General features: G+C 45.3%; 1 pseudogene; it reads left to right on the forward strand.

Moving 5' to 3' along the window:
* Window positions 1-4,394: 4,394 nt before the first annotated feature.
* LOC147690132 (uncharacterized) lies at window positions 4,395-5,357 on the forward strand (annotated as a pseudogene).
* Window positions 5,358-17,854: the final 12,497 nt, after the last annotated feature.

A 17,854-nucleotide genomic window follows, 5' to 3' on the forward strand; every position in this document is an offset into this window, starting at 1 on the left:
AGGGAAAGGACAAAAGGAAGAGGAAGACGGGGTTCAGTCTGCATGAAGACCCGATCATCGTCACGGAGGTGATTGAACACCATCAACAACTGTTCGGCAACTCCATTGAGGCACTGGCAACCCGAACGGAAATATGGCATGCCATCGTTGCCAACGTCAATGCAGTCGGAGTGTCAAGGAGGTCACTGGAGGAGGTCAAAAGGCGCTGGCATGAAATGCACAGCCAAACCAAGGTGAAGCTCTCCGCAAACAGGAAGGCAGCAAGGGCTGCTGGAGGTGAGAGTCCTGCGCCACAGGAGGAGCTGGATGAGCTGGAGGAAATGGTGGCCACAAGCTGGAGGTGAGAGTCCTGCGCCACAGGAGGAGCTGGATGTGCAGGAGGAAATGGGGGCCACTGTCAGCAGTGTGGAGACAGTGGCAGGAATTCGGGGCCTGGACTTAGCACAATACGATCTGACCCAACAGCAACAGGGTGAGTAACTACTAGGGACGGGGGGTGATGGACACAATGGCACACATGCACAATTACGCGTAGCACACTGCACACCCACAATGATTGTGAAACATGTCACTGATAGCCTTGGCACACTGCAGCACACATAGAAACGCCAAGTAGGGCCCGGTCCACAATGAGAACCCCTCCATTTCACCAATATCACAACCGACCCATGCACATCTGCTGAATCCAGCAAAGCAGCGGCTCTGTGACTCACACTGACTATGCAAGTAACACTGCATGCCAGATAGCATGGCAGCAGCCCAAAAACATGAGATGGCCTACGAATCGACATGGAGGTAGCCCAGTGTGGATCACCCGTAAAAGAGCAGGTCACACTCTGACATGTCTACGTGCACACACAACCCATGCTGTATGATGCGCGCAGCAGACAAACAATGCACAAGGCCACGAAATCTGTCCAAGAGCACATATGACCCAAGTCAAAAACAAATCAGGCTCCGAAAAGCACACAATTCAAAGGCACTCCACCTCAAAGAGAGAAGGCTGCAAGAACTCGGAGCTGCAGGGGCAACTCACCCACAATGCAGCACACACACAAAGCAATCACAGAAAATCAGCAATGATAGCAATGAGGTACAAAGTGCAACACCAACACCATAGGACACAGCTCACAACAGTTCCTGCACATGCAGAGTAACTGTCCACTTACATCTGGCAATGACTGACACTGTGTGATGATAATGCACGGGTACTACAACACATCCTTCATGTAGTCGTAACACAAACTGACTGTCATCAAATAGCCGGCTCCACAAAAACAGTGGCAATGTACATTGGCATGCAGTCTGAATGGAAACATCTGCAAACATTCAACATAATGTGCAACTCTGTTGACCTGCATCTCCCCTTTCACATTGCAGAGGGACAACCACTACCTCCTGCAGGGCACACCACACTTCACATCATTGAAGCTGAAAGGACAACCTGCAAATATGTCAAGACACCCTCCAACGGATAATGGACAGCCTCCGCACACCATCCCCAGGAGCAGGGCATGCCAGCTGTCCAGAGCCAAGGCCATCATGTGCACAGACCACACAGCAGGAAACACATACCACCACGGATGTCTCCCAGCACCTCCCGACCATTACATGGAGTTCCTACAAAGTGTGTGGAGTTGCCAGGTAGAGTTGGCTGAATAGCTGCGGCTGGGTTTTGAACTCGTGGCAGCCAAACTCATTGCCATTCGTGGGTGTCTGAGTCCCATCAGGGACCACGTACAGTCCCTATCGGACACCCCCTGTTCGCACCATGCTCTGCCACAGACCTTGTAAAAACAACAGGTGATGGACAGAATGCAGAACAATGTCACACATTCACCGCAGGACAGAGATATGGGCCTCAATCCATCGTTTTTTTGCTCACCATGCCACTCCAGTTTGAACTCAACCATATGCAAATCAGCTTTTACCCTGTGCCCCACGGGAACAGTCCAGGCCGAACTGCCAAGCCTGGTCCTCCCTGGACTGGAAACAAGCCTCCAAGGACCGGTTTCGGGCTTTCAGCCCTCATCAGCCTGGATAGCTTGATTCCAGTGGCATGGAGAGCACAGGACTCACGTCGGAGTATACCCCCCACCCGGGGTGACAAATGCAAAAACAACAGGTGATGGACAGAATGCAGAACAATGTCATACATTCACCCCAGTACAGATATCTGGGCCTCAATATATCGTTTTATTGCTCACCATGCCATTCCAGTTTGAACTCAGCCATATGCAAATCAGCCTTGACCCTGTGCCCCAGGGGAACAGTCCAGCCCGAACTGCTAAGCCAGGTCCTCCCTGGACTGGAAACAAGCATCCAAGGACCGGTTCCGGGCTTTCAGCCCTCATCAGCCTGGATAGCTTGATTCCAGTAGCATGGAGAGCACGGGACTCACGTCTGAGTATACCCGTCCCACTCAAGGTGACAAATGCAAAAACAACAGGTGATGGACAGAATGCAGAACAATGTCATACATTCACCCCACTACAGAGGTCTAGGCCACAATCCATCATTTTTTTTCTCACCATGCCATTCAAGTTTGAACCCAGCCATATGCAAATCAGCCTTGACCCTGTGCCCCATGGGAACAGTCCAGCCCGAACTGCCAAGCCAGGTCCTCCCTGGACTGGAAACAAGCATCCAAAGACCGGTTTCGGATTTTCAGCCCTCATTGGTAAAGAGAAGAAATTTTCATTGTTTGGAAAGGTAAAAAGATTGTTTGTGAAAGACAAGCCTGTAGTAAAACCGGAGTGGAAATTAGTTTTTTCCATGGGAACGCCTGTATCTCACATGCTAATGAAGTATGGCTGGCACACTTGCTTGTGGGTCAAGAATTAGGTGCAATATACGGAAGGTGATGGTGAGCTTGCATTTCCTCCAGAAAGTTATTTTAACATAAAGGTTTTGCGCATTTGGGTGAAACAATGATGAAACTTAAGCCTAAACATAGATATCGACAATAGGAAGCATTAATAGATTGGCAAGAGGAGGCATATGAGAAAGAAAAACACAGATCAGAAAGAGGTTATGATTTTGGTTTGAATAAATATCAGAATAAGAATATTGAGGACAAAATATGTAGATGGGAACAGGTAGATGTACCTAATGATTTGTTTCCTGTAAGGAGTATGGGAGGATCTACTGGAGATAAAAATAAAGAGGAAGAGAAGCATGTTAACATTTTAGACTGTAAATATAGTGACACAAAAGATGAATTGCTAGATGAGATTCTGGATAACAGATCACCTCCATATCTAGGGGAGTTTGCAACAGTGGTGCCAAAGGCATCGCCGGCAGAGACTACAAAGGTTTTCCAAACTGTTCCAGCTCCCATAGGGATTAATGCAATAAATAGACAGGAACCTGTTCAAATTAATAGTACAGTAATAAAGTCAGAACTCCTTCCAATGAGTTGTTGGCAAAAAAGACAAGTGATAAATAGGTCAAATAATGAAGAAGAAGAAAATGAATTATCAGTCAAAACACGACAATTGTCTGAAGCTTTAAAAGAACTACCCATGAATATGGAAGCTTTAACAGTCCCAATGAATATAGATTCTGAAATTTCTGTTTACAAAAGTGAGGTAGAGGAAGAACATTCACTGACCATACGTTACATGAGGTAAAACCAGATCCTAAAGGAGAACTATTATCTGAAAGTGTCAGGAATATACTGCTTAGTGTGTATCAATTAGATACAACGACAGATCTGACAAAAACTCTGATTTATGCAAACGGAACTGAGATACTAGCTGAAAAACAGACTGGATGGTTGCAGGGAATGGAACCTAGAGAAAGATTAAAAGAAGTCTCTTTGGGTCTGACAAATGAGGAGTTGGGAGAATGGGTAGAATGTGGCTTTAGAAAAAATGCAGAATGCCAACAGATAGACATTGCAGAATTAAAGGTAGACATGGGGAAATCACATTCTGGAAAGGTAAGTATGAACAGAGTTAACATTTCACCTGGATAAAGAGATACTCCTTATGAGTAGAAGCAATGCCTTAAAAAGTAAGGATTTGCAGGAAAAACTGGAAGAAGTTGCCAGCGAGACAGGAGTAGAAAGTTCCAAATGTAGGGATTTGCAAAAACCATATAGATCAAACTTCACAGAGAAGGGCATAGAAAATGTAAACAAAGCTGGAAGAAAAGCAAAAACTAAAGAATTGCTGAGAAAGAAAGTTGAAAAATGGAGAAGCAGGTGGAGAAAGAAGAAAAAACGAATAGCTGATAGGGGATCATTAGCAGTTCCTGCTGCTCACAAATGTGAAACTGACTACATTCCCAGAGGGAATTGGTTTGCAGATGAATTGGCAAAATAGTGCACAAAACAAGATTGTTCTTTGAATCAGACATGGGCGAAGAAAGACACTTTTTCCCAATATCACATGCTAACTAACACAGCAGAAACATGGGAAGAAGTGAGGAAAGTGCAGGATCAGGCAAGTGATGAGGAAAAGGAAATATGGGTAAGAGAAGGTTGCATACAAAAAGAAGAAAATGAGGTTTGGGCCTACTAAGATGAAAGAGCTGTTATGCCCAACAGTATGTTTGCCCATTTTGCATACATGTATCATGGACAGGCACACACAGATAGGGAAACTGATCTTGCCAACAAAGTTATCAGTCTAATTTGTGAAATACTGAGCACTAAAAATAAACTGTATTGTGTCTATTGTCCAGAAGCTTCTGGCATTGGTGAACAGGTGATTGGCAAAATGAAAGTCAAATTAGCCAAAATGTGTGATTCCACTGTCTTGAATTGGCTAGATGCTTTGCCCCTAGTTCTAGGGACCATGAGAAATACAAATGATGGAAGGACAGATTTAAATGCTTACAAGGTACTATTGGAACCAGCAATGAGAAAAGCATATATAACTGATCAACAAGATAGGCCACTGAGAAGTAGACTGCAGTTCTTGGATACATGTTCAGAATCAGGTGCTACGCAACCAGAAGCTGGTAACTCAAGAGAGACAGACTGTAAAACTGGTGATTTAAGACCAACAGACTGTGAGAGTGTGCAGCATGGTGTAAGACTTAATGATTTTTCACCTGACAACAATTTAGAAAGTACTACAGAACTAAGACAACAGACACAGAGACCAAATCTGAAGTACAAGTCACTGGAATGGACATATATGGCACTTCCTGATATACGAGAGGAAGCAGATAGCCAGGAAAGTCTGAGAGTGACTGTACGAGAGGTGGTCAAGGAAGAAGAAAATTTGGAAATACTGAGAGTTATCTTATCTGACACTAGAGGAGGAAAGGATGATCAGGACAATCTAAATAAAGACTGTGAACCTATAGATAGAGATGATTTACACATGAATGTAGGGATCACTTAAGGTCTCCCTAACAGTATTACAGAAAATATTTCTGGGTTTTAGCACACGAGACAAAGACAATTTTTGATGAACAATTTCTAGGTAGTTAAAATAAAAGAAGGGACAAAGGACTGAAAGTCGTTCAAGTGTGGAAACGCACTTTGTACAGACAGTACATATTTAGTAGATTAGATTTATAGGATAACTTAGATACCATAGTAAATATAACATGTTTTGCTTTAGGTATAAGATGTGTTTATGTTGTATAATTTTTTCCTAATGAGACTGTTAACAATGTACCAATAGTTGCCACCAGTAGATAGAATTGCACTTCATAAGGATAAGTACATTTTAGATTTAGAACTAAAGATAACATTTTTGTCGAGAACAATGGAAATGAGATAGAATTTGCTGAACTAACAAAAATTATTGAGAAGAAGTGTCTGATCGAATAAAATTTATTGGAAAATATGGGTGGTCTTGCATTTTTGGTGATGATTCACAAATTGTTTCAGGTATTCAGGATTTGTGATCATCAAAGGAGGGAAATTGATGGAGTGAGGTACAGAAGATTTTTTGTGTACCCCATTCAGATCAATCACCCCCCTAACAAAGTAAATATATTAATTTTGATTGCTGTGTACTAACCAAAACACACACATTACAAATGGGAATTGCTTTGCACTAACTGGTTTGATCAACATATTAATTAGTGATGTAAAACGCATGTTTAATCTATTTCTGCATTTAAGTGGTGTTATAATGCATGTCTGTGTACATTGTGCATTGCATGTTGCTTTTCTGCTTTATTTTTAATGGCTTGCAATGTGATGCTTTTCTGCTAGGTAACAGTTTTAAAGGATAAATATTAGCACTGGTGGATGGGGGTATGGAAAACACTTATATTCTGTGTATTTACATTTTTCTGTTTATCGTAGTTTTGGTTGATTGCCAATTCGAAATTGTAGGCTTTTCCCGGTTCTGGGCAGTAGAATAAGCTTACATCATTTTGCTGAGAGAAAGTTCTTCCATGCTCTGTGCTACAATGAAAACTTTGCAACCTCAGCTAACTATGATTCGAGGCCACTTGATATGAATGCTGGTGAAGTGGCTGAAGGCCAAAGTGATAACCGCGAGAACAGCTGAATGTCTGCCAAGGAGAAAAGTGAAATGTCTTCCAAAAGATGACCACGTGGAAGCAGCTGAATCACTGCCAATGAATATTTAAATGTCTGATAATGAACGTGGACAGTCGAACTTGTGTTTATCAGTTTGTCAAACAAAGTTATTCACAGACATCCTGGAAGTTGAAAAATGCATGGACAGTTGAATTTGCATCTGTCAGCTTTTTAATCAGGAAGGTATTCATGGACATCCTGAAAGTAAAAAAATACATTAGAGATTAACGAACATCCTGAGAGCTAATAATTGCAATGTCTTGACCAATCAGAGAAAGAGAAACAACACCAGTTGAAACATTTGAGGGTAGAGAGCCAGCAAATACAGTATAAATATCACACCAAAATTGGGGTCTGTCAGAGACACAGGAGCTGATCGCAGAGAGAGATGCTGTTTGCACTGCTGCTATTTGCAGAGATGCTCGGAGCCTTAAACTATGCCAGATGGCTCACTGATAAAACCCTGTAGGTTGGAGATCATAACAGGACACTAGACTGAGAGACTGCGTCTGAGGAGGCCTGGGTTAGTAAGTATAGTTTTGGGGTTTAGTGCTGGGTAGGTATGTTTTTAGTGCAGAAATCTTTAGAATTAAATGCATGTGTTTTAACTATGGTTTCTCTGATCTTTTTCATGAAGAATTTCTCTTTCAGTTACATGACAAAGGATTGATTAATCTTTTATTTAGAGAATAATGGAATTAATGTGAACCTGAATTTTCTCTTCATGTCTTTTATTAAACAGTTTCTCTTGATTTATTTCCTAAATAAATGGCAATGCTCAGTGAAAATTAACAATGACAGAATAAATGATAATTTCTTTTATGCAAATTAATTTGATAAAATCTTTCAAATGATTTCAGGTGTTCTTGATTTTTCTGAGTCAATTAATTATGCAAATCAATGTATTGTTGTAGTGAGGTCAAGCTGGTCTTGACAATCACCATCAACTTGCTCAACTAATTGGTCCATCGACCTAATTGGCAGGGTACATTGATTTATAGATTAGTTTAGTAGGATTATTGATGAAAACAAATGTTGGTGTTAAAATCTGTGCTTAAAAGGTATCCTGTCATAGGAGAGAATTCGCTCAACCTATTTTGTTTAAAGATATATTTGCAAGGGTCTGGGGTAAAGTGTGTGTGTGTGTGACTAGGTGTGTTGTACTTCGTTGTTAAGTGCCCCACCGGAGTGACCTGGACCCTGGGTTGGTGATATTTCTGGGTGAGTGCTGCATCAGCAGCACCGACCAACTACTGTTTAGTTACGCTGCTGGGATGTTAATATTCCATTTAGGGACTACTTTCTTGTTATCATTCAGCTAAACAAGCCAGCAGCGTAACTAAACGGTAGTTAGTCGGTGCTGCTTCCTCTCATCGCGGCTCCCATTTCACGGCAGCCGTGCTTGTCAGCAACTTTTTTCCTCCTCGGTCTCACAAAACTGCCAGCGCCTGCGACAGTCAGCTGTCTCTTGGGGATAAAAATATTCTCTACTAACGAGCGAGGCACAGTGACTCAGAGCAGCGCTTTGGAGAGGCGGAGCCATCCGCTGACGTCAGAGGCCGGCATCAGCCAGGCTCAGCAGTCTGCCCTGCCTCGGAGGGTTTAGCACTTGAGCAGATTTCATCCTCTCTGTGGAGATCTTGTTATATATGTGTTAATTCACACACATGTCTGTGTGCTGAGGACGCGTTGCTAGGAGACAGAGATAAATCCCGGACATCGTACTGCGCACAGGAATGCACCGAGTCAGATACCTTGCAGATCTATGTAAAAAGATTCTTTCAACACCTGCATTTGTTTTGTCCCACAATAACACCCCAAAAAGTATTCAAAACAACATCTTGCTGTCTTAGAGATACTTCAATATCACTTACTATAGACGCCACGCGAAAACAAATGGACAGCATTTTTTGGTGGTTTTGTTAATTTTTTGTTGCTATTATATATAGCGTGAACTCGGCCAAAGGCTGCTTTCCATGAGCACCAGATTACACAACACATACTCGTGTTTTTTAAAGGCTTGTGGAGATTACGTAATTAGCCAAGAATCACGGGATGTTGAGCAGACGCCCGGATTCCAAGATCCAACCTTTCCTCAATAGTGTTTCCCTGTATTATTACTTCTCTCTACATTCACGTTTTTAAAGCGGTTTACATTGGCGCCTGAAAAACAGAATTCTAATAGTGCGGGAATTATTAATTCTGCTGTGAAGAAGCTGGTACTGCTACAATTCTTCACTGGCGCCTGTGCCGAGTGTAATAATTCTTGTAAACTGTATAAGCAAAACGGTTGAATTTGTAAATGCTTGTCCCGGTTTGACAGCAAGTTATGAACTTTTACCTTACAAACACCTTCGCAAATACATATACAAGGGAAAACATTCGTTTTTGGAACTTTCGTGCACAGTAAACGACAAATAGCGCCCTCTAGCATCAATTCCTATTGTTGCCCTTAACTCACAATATGAAATCCATGTTCTTTTTCCTAGAACTATAACGCTTCGATATTGACATTAACCACTGTACTTCAAAGATATATACATATATATATTTTGATGCTTCTTACTCATTCCTGTTCTCCCAAAACGATTTTAATTAGCCATTTAGCTAAAAGGCATTGTAAATGAAATGTGACAATGTGTGTGTTGACCAATAACACCTTTTATAGACAAAGCTGCTCCACTGTAGCTTTACTGAAATAAACCCTTATGGACTGAAATTTGCGTGCGATTTAGCAGTGCAGTTCACTAGTTAAAAATGTTGCGAACCTGATAACTCTGTCTACCATCTCAGTTCAAACACTTTGATGTAGTAGTGGTCCCTTTCCACTGCCCCTGTATTATTTGGGCCAGACTGTCACTTCATGCACTCAAGGTCCACCTGTTGAGCCACAGGGATCTTTGTGGATAACTCACTGAAGACTCACCAAGCGTTCCCATTTCCATTTCCTGGCCCAGCAAACTCAGCATTATTTTTATATTATGGAAACCTGTCCGTTTTAACTGTGATATATGCCACTCCTCACCAATCATCTTCACCACCTATGCTACTACTCTGCCGTCTGTCCATATGCAGTATTTGTATCCTATGCACAGCCTTGCTGGTCAATGTGCTTAGTTAATGAATAAATTACACAGGGGCGATCGCCACTCTGCAGCTAGTTATTCCTTTTCTAAAAGAATGCTGTATTTTTGTCAAATCCCTTCTTATAATAACTGTAAAATATACAAGCACATATATGCACGGTTACCTATCATATGCACTAAGTGTTTTTTTGAAACATGAATAAAACACGTCGTTATTTGCAATGTCAATACCTCAAACTAGCGTAAATACGCAACCTATTGCATTGCAATTGCGGTAGGTCTCGCATTTGCGAAAGATTAAGCTATTGGCATTGTAAATGACAATGCCATTTATTTATCTGTTTTCAAAACCAACACATAAATACAAATTTTGTCATTTACAATGCCAATAGCTCTAACTTTTGCAAAGGCGAGACCATTGCATTGTAAATGCTTGTTTATATAGCCGTAGAGCTCTAAATTATTGAACAGTGAAACACATCAACAGTTGTGGTTGTGAAATAAAAATTACCTTCTATCAAATCCATACAGTTACCTTGGGCAGTATATTTGAATTTACTGAAAGAAACAATTTAGTCGACCATGCTTTCTTGGCACAATCATGAATATAAAATACTTTTCAAAAACTCTTTACCAAATTTGCCATCAATAAAAAAAACCCTTGGAGGTACCTAAGAGGAACTCTATTATTCGTAAACATGCAATTACCACAGCCTGCTAAATAACAGCTGGTTTAGCAGCACTCACTCTTAATATTTTTACAAGGCTCATTTTCTCTCTACAGTAAGTAGCAAAAAACCCGGTCAAATAATTATGTCATTTTTTTGTTTTGTTTAAGTGAGATAGATGGCATGGTATCGTCACATTTCTGTCTCCGAATGCACGCGCTGTGAGTTCGGAAAAACCACTCCATTCCAAAAGAAACAGTACAATAATGTGAGAGTTGTCAATGCAATCAAATGGTTCGCTAAGTGTCATTACGGTTTAATCCACACCAAACCAACGACAGTGTCTTTTCCAGGTCGTTGACTGGAATGTGAATCCCACTGAGTGGAAAACTCCCATGGTTGCCACCTCATCCTCTGACAATCTTACTTGCAAAAATTCCGATTGGAACATGACTCACATTCTTCATTTCCCATATGAAGACTGGATTTTTGCGATTCCTAGTTTGAAGTTGATTGGCCATTATTACATTTTCATCCATTATAAAAGAACAAGAAAACAAGTTTTGCTGGCCTTCTTTTAAGACTCAAGGTTCTGTCGTCTTTAAAGTGGGGAACGTGTTATTTTTATGCGGTTTAGGTCTTGGACGCAGAATGAGGATTTATTTTAAAATGTATGCTTTCAGTCTCATTAATCAAAGTTATAATTTCCCGTGATTTTGTGATTTTCAGCTTCATAGCTATCATCTGTAAGTTTTAACTTTTCCACATTTTATGTGCATAGGTTCAAATTTTGTCTTGTGGAATATTGCCTTTTTGGCTGTCTCTAAATAAAAAACTGTGGGCCCAAATATTCAAAAACTTATGAAGCCCAATTCAGGAGGTTTGAGACCTTGCACAGGTGAAGAGTGACTCTTTTATGGGATTCACAAAGGTTTGCCAGATTATGACTGGAAACCAGTGACTGGTGTACATTTTTGGAAATGTTTTCCTTGAAAAACGTGGAGATTTCTGTTAATGTAAATGGGTATTTTTGCTAATCAAAAATTGCCCAGCGCACTAGGAAAACATTCTGGGGCTTATTTATGAGCCCTTGCGTTACTTTTACACCGCCAGTGCGTCACTTTTTGTGACGCACCAGCAGCGTAAAAATGTGCCTTGTTGCACCATATTTACAAAGTGACGCATCTAGATAGATGCGTCACTTTGTAAACCCCTGCACAACATTATACCTGCGCCAGGTATAATATACGCAGGAGCTGGCATTCTGATGCAAGAAATGGCTGTAGAAGTGACGCAGTAAAATCTATAAGATTTCACTGCGCCACTTCTAGGACGCAAATGCATCAATATCCTATGCCTGGATGGGGCGTGGCTAGCAGCCGGTGATGGAGGCAGCATAAAGGACAGGCTCCATGGTTAAGGCGGCCTCTCCTACAATCCGACTATTCATCCGACGTCATTTTCGATCTCTGCAGGAGAGCCCCAGAGCCCAGGACCGGGCGGGACAAGCGGCGGCAAGCTACAGGAAAATCCCACATCGGGGAGCGGAGTTCTGGCGGAGCTTCGGCGTGACCTGAACTGCGGGGAGAAGCCGGGGACTGTCCTTCCAGCACGGCCCAGCAGGAAGTGGAGCTGCACCGGGCGACGTACACCGGAAGCGCCCGGCCAGTGACTGTGGTCACCGAAAGTGCACTGATATCCGAAGATTACACCGGCCGGAGTGGGCAATGCGGTGAGTCGACGGTGGGGAAGAAGCTGCGGACAGTGAAATCCTCTCCTAGAAGATCGGACCACACATTGCGGGCTGCCGGGGAGACGAGGAGTGAGGAGGTGAGCCGCCATATTGCGTGGAGCGAATGAGGATATGCTGGCGAGGCGCTGACTGCTCCCTGAAGTGTCCACACTGTACCCGGACTCAGGAGGCGCGATGGCTGCGGGTGGCGGCTGCCGGAAGGAACAACCCAATCTCGGCGTGCACCTTCAGCTGCAGCAGTGTGCACTTGGTTCAAACGGCGTAGGAGACCGCCGGAATACCGGGGCGGCCGTCTGATTCACATCAAGGCCCCCGCCTGCAGGGGCCATATCAAATAAGTTATTGGCGCCAAAGGGGACACATGGAAAATTAACTTGGCCACTGAATTACCGGGGCATATACCTAGTTCGCGGTGCCACGAACATTTTGTATTGGCAGAGACAGTGGCGCACTTCAGACGCTAACGCCGCTTGATGACTGCACGGCACTGTTGACGTCGCGGAGCGGCTGGGTGACCCGCATGGACGCGGTGAACTTGTGGTGGAGGATATCCAGCCTCACACATCAAGTGCGCATCACCGGTTAAAGAGGGAGCAAGAGGACGTCTGACACCCCTGTAACGTGCCGTGCCCTATGCGATCCAAGACAATCTAACCTATGCCCTGGAACCGGGTATCAGATTAAACCCTAGGCCCAAGAACTGGAAAAGACCAAAAGTAAAGTGTAAGGCACACCATATAGACCCGCCCCATCAAAGTGGGTTGGTGCAGCCGCACAGTTCTTGAATCGCATTCAATCCAGGGCGGGGGAAAAGTCTCCCTCCCGACCAAGTATACCGGCGCGAACAACAGAGATCAACGTCGCACTCAGAAGGGACGGGCGCGGCCCTCTAACTCGGGAGTGCCCGAAAGCCACAGAGACTGCCGGAATGGCGGGGAAGGGCCCGAAAAGTGGTACCACGCAGACCCGAATAGACAGATATGCATGCGACAAGCCTACCACCTCCCCGACGGTCAGAAGAGAGCCGGCTGGCAAATCTGTAGATGCACCAGGGGGCAAGAAGGCCACACTGGACGACGTGATGCATTGGCACAAGTACAGGCAACTGTGGGCTCGATCTCTACCGAAATCACATTAATCAGAGCTGACTTCCATAAAATGATGGAGAAGGTCAATGCAATGGAGATTGTGACGAAATCATTAGTGGAGGATGTGTCGGAGCTGCAGTTGGCTGTGATAAGGTACTGCGGGGGAAGCTCGATGAGCAAGAAGGGCGCTCCAGATGGAACAACATCCGTATAATTGGCGTACCGGAGTCTGAAGGTACGAGAGCTATGGACATATGTGGAAAGCCTGATCAAAAATTAACTAAAGCCGAAAGGACTGTCCACATTCTTCTCCGTGGAGAGGGCCCACTGTGTCCCGGGTGGCCAACCGAAACCGGGGGCGGCCCCCGGCCCATTGTTGCCCGGCTATTCAACTTCCGGGATAGGGACGCCATCCTACAGGCAGCCAGAGTCTCCCCCCCTGTCAGATCCAAAACTCTACACTGGCCTTCTTCCCAGACTATACGGCGGAGGTCGCACGCAGGAGAAGGACATTCTTCGAGGTGAAGAAAGAACTTAGAGCGAGGGAGATCCCATACTCAATGCTTTTTCCGGCCAGGCTGCGGATAGTGGCAGATAACAAAACATGGTTCTTCGACAGGCTGGAGGGATGGAGAACGACCACCCAACCTCGATGATCCAACCGGTCACAAAAGGGTCGTAATAATGGACGTCACCCAAACTCCCAAGCATCAGGAGGAGGAGGGCTGGAGGAAGGCTCACCTTTGATAGAAAGTGTGGGCGACGAAGATAACGAGGAACAGTAACTTCCCGGTAAAGTGCTAATGGACCTAATGTAATGCATGCCTAAGGACCGCCAATGGACACTGGGCAATGGGCCTCCGGGGAGAAGACTGAGGGGCCACTGACTCCGGAGAGTCCTTCACCCCAGCGCGCAAGTACACTGTTTTGGGGATGGGGCAAGCACTCTGCTAAGTTGGGGGGGCGGGCAGTTCTCAGTCGGTATAGCAGGGGGGCAGGGAGAGGGAAGTTACGGGAAGGGGGGTTGTTATTGTTATGGACTGCTTGATCGACAAGGTTACAGGTTTGACTCAAGACAACACGGCACAGCACAATACTGTCATTGCGAAGCATCACAAGCCATACGAAATGTCACGCGAAAGTGTGACTGTAATACATACACCTAACTCACCTCAGGTCAGACACACTGCCTCACATGGGGGTCAGTGGGTTCACCCCCGGGAAAGGTCCATCCACAGGGCGAGAGGTATAATAACTCCGATTGCAGTAAGGTGGCCCCAAAACAAGCAAACGCCATGGCCGCTATAGATCAGACTACCCCGATGGCCCCATTACAGATCATGTCTTGGAACGTCAGGGGATTGGGAGACAAGATTAAAAGGGGATTGGTTTTTCAGGGGATTAAGAGATTGGGACCGGCCCTGGTCCTTCTTCAGGAGACACACCTAACTGGCGCTGCTCGACAGGCAATGGATAGACGGGGCTACCAAATGATAGCGCATGCAGAGTTTACTTCGGGGTCGCGTGGCACAGGCATACTGTTACGAAAATCCTCACAATTCATACCACAGTCCACTAAGATAGATGATCAGGGCCGCTTTGCGGCGGTTCATGGACAATGGGAAGGCAAGCCGTTAAACGTGGTCTCGGTCTACGTCACACCGGCACTTCATGCCGTGGCCTTGCCGGACCTTGGCAGGTTCCTCTTAGAGCTTCCGGAAGGGGATTTAATTGTAGGGGGAGATTTTAATGCAGTACTACACAACACAAGTGATAGGTTCCCTGCGCGAGCGCCAGTAGATGGCCCCAACAGATTCCGTGGCTTCCTGGAGGCACAGAGTTTGGTGGATGTATGGCGCCAAATGCACCCAGAACAACAGCAATACACCAACTACTCCGCAACGCACAACAGCCTGTCTAGAATAGATTACTTCCTCACACTAGGGAATGGTCTCCTCACCATAGATGATGCGCAGATAAAACCGAGGGGTATTTCGGACCATTCACCGCTCACTTTGACACTGTCAAGTCAAGAGAAGATTCGTAGGAGGCTATACCCGATCTATCCAGGGTATCTTAAAATACCATCCATTAGTAAAGACTTAAAGAAGGTGACCCAACATTACTTTGAGGAGAATCTGACCTTGTTCGATTCCCCTTCGGTTCTGTGGGAAGCATATAAAGCGGTACTCAGGGGACAAGCCACTGCAATGATCACAAACTGTAAGCGAGCTAGGGGGAGAGAGGTTTTAGAGCTGGAATTGGAGCTCGAGAGAGCAAATGCAGCCCATATGGCGGACCCATTGGACGACACACTACATTCCTTACAACTGCGTCAACGCCTCCACGATGGTCATCTGAGGCGACAGACCATGGTAGACATTGCAACCACCAAATATAGAGTCTATGACATAGGGGACAAGGCTAGTAAGCTCCTGGCGTGGCTAGATAGGAAGAAGGGGGGCAGCAGGAGTATACTACAAATTACTGACGTCCATGGGGTAGTGCATACACGGCCTGAAGAAATAGTGGACGCACTGGCTGATCACTTCAGCGAGGTATACACCCCGACAGTAGTGGTGACAGAGGAGGAAGCACTGGATACCCTCCGTGACATATCACTGCCGACACTGGCAACGGATGCAGCTGAAGACCTTGACTCCGACTTGACAACTGAGGAGATTCAGTTGGCTATTAACGCGATTCACTCGGGCAAGGCTCTTGGCCCGAACGGGGTGCCCATTGAATGGCTTAAAATGATGTCTGAATCCCTGAGTGGACCCCTTTTACGGATGTTTGTGGAAAGTAAGGAGAAAAGAACGCTGCCCCCTGACCAAAGGATGGCGACCATAGTGGCTATTCCGAAGCCAGGCAAGCCGCCTAACGAATGTAAGTCTTACAGGCCTATCTCGCTCCTTAATCCCGAAGCTAAAATGCTAGCAAAATTGTTGGCGAACAGGCTGTTGGCATACTTGGAACAATTGATCCACCCAGACCAGTCTGGCTTCATGCCACATAGAAGTACGGCACTGAATCTTCATAGAGTGCAGGGGGTACTGGTGAGAACGCCATTGTTGACGGAACCGGCAGCGGTGCTGTCATTGGATGCCAGAATGGCATTCGATATGGTGGAGTGGAATGACCTATTTGCGGTACTTACCCGCATGAGGTTCGGACCCAATTTTAACTCCTGGGTACGGTTGCTATATACTGACCCCGTGGCGCGAGTGGTAGCGAATGGCCACATATCACGTGAAATACATTTGGCACCGGGGACCAGGCAGGGTTGTCCACTATCACCCATCCTCTTTGCGTTGGTTTTAGAGCCCTTGGCAGTCACCATTCGGAAGACACCACTATTGAAGGGAATTAGATGGAATGATAACTGGGAGGACAGGGTGTCCCTGTATGCCGATGACATGTTGATTTACTTAACGGAACTGAACAGCAGTATCCCAAATCTCCTGACACTATGCGACTCACATGGGCGGGTGTCCGGATACACTATTAATTGGACGAAATCGACAATCTATGAATTGAAGGGCCCGCTCCCGACTCTTCCTGAGTCTTGCCCTCTGGAAGTGGCCACCACTTCATTTAAATACCTAGGAATATATATCACCGAGACGCAACAGAATTCTTTAATTGTAATCTACAACCTCCTCTCATTTGCCTGCGCAATGACGTAAAGCACTGGAAGGGACTTCCATTGACGCTGTTGGGCAGGGCAGCCTTGTTTAAAATGATGGAGCTGCCGCGTTTTCTGTACGTACTTGAGAACACTCCGATTCTAATACCTCCAAGTTATTTCTGGAAGGTGACTGCTATGATATTGGGTTTATTGTGGGGTGATCGGCCAGCCCGTATAGCACACGCAAAACTTAACAGGAGCTGGTACGAGGGCGGGATCGCCTTGCCCAACATGCAATTGTACTACTGGGCGACTCAGCTCAAGATTCTTAACCAATGGGTACACGCCCCGCAGGACGACCCGGCATTTAGGGCTGATAGGGCCCAATTGGGCACAAACAGCCTACTAGCACCACTATACCATAAGAGTACTGCAGCGCAACTAATGGGACCCACCAAGCATACAGTACAGCTGTGCTATAAGGCACAAACGAAACTCCAATGGGAGGGAGTCATAACGAAACTGACACCACTATGGGACACGAAGGCGCTGGGACACTTGAGACGTACTAAGGGATTCACCCAGTGGGATAACATTGGGATATCAACAGTGGGAGACATGGGGTCTAGAGAGGGGGTGGTCCCATTCTCACACCTTCAGCAGCACTATGACCTGGGACACAGAGAACTGTTTAGATACGCACAAATTAGGCATGCCCTTCAAGCAGCTATCCCGCCGGATACCACACTCCATGAGTCCTCACCGCTTGAGGACCGTCTGCTTACAGACTTTATGCAAGAAGGCGCGACCTCCTTGACATACCGAAAACTGCTGAACAATCTGCCCGACCCACTAGGGAAGCTAAAGGATAAATGGGTGGAGGACGTCGGGGATATGGACGAATCCGAATGGAACGCAGCTATAGCATCACCACATGAGGCGGGCATATCGGCTAGGTTCCGCCTGGTACAATTGAAAATCCTACATAGGATATATTATACAAGAACTACACTGCACAAATTACAGAGGGCAGATCATCCATATTGTCTTAGAGGGTGCGGTGAAGAAGGCACGTTCATACACACACTTTGGGGTTGCACGGGCCTCGTGGGAT

The sequence above is a fragment of the Lissotriton vulgaris genome, chromosome 9, assembly GCF_964263255.1.
Source record: "Lissotriton vulgaris chromosome 9, aLisVul1.2, whole genome shotgun sequence".
In the NCBI taxonomy this organism is placed as follows: Eukaryota; Metazoa; Chordata; class Amphibia; order Caudata; family Salamandridae; genus Lissotriton; species Lissotriton vulgaris.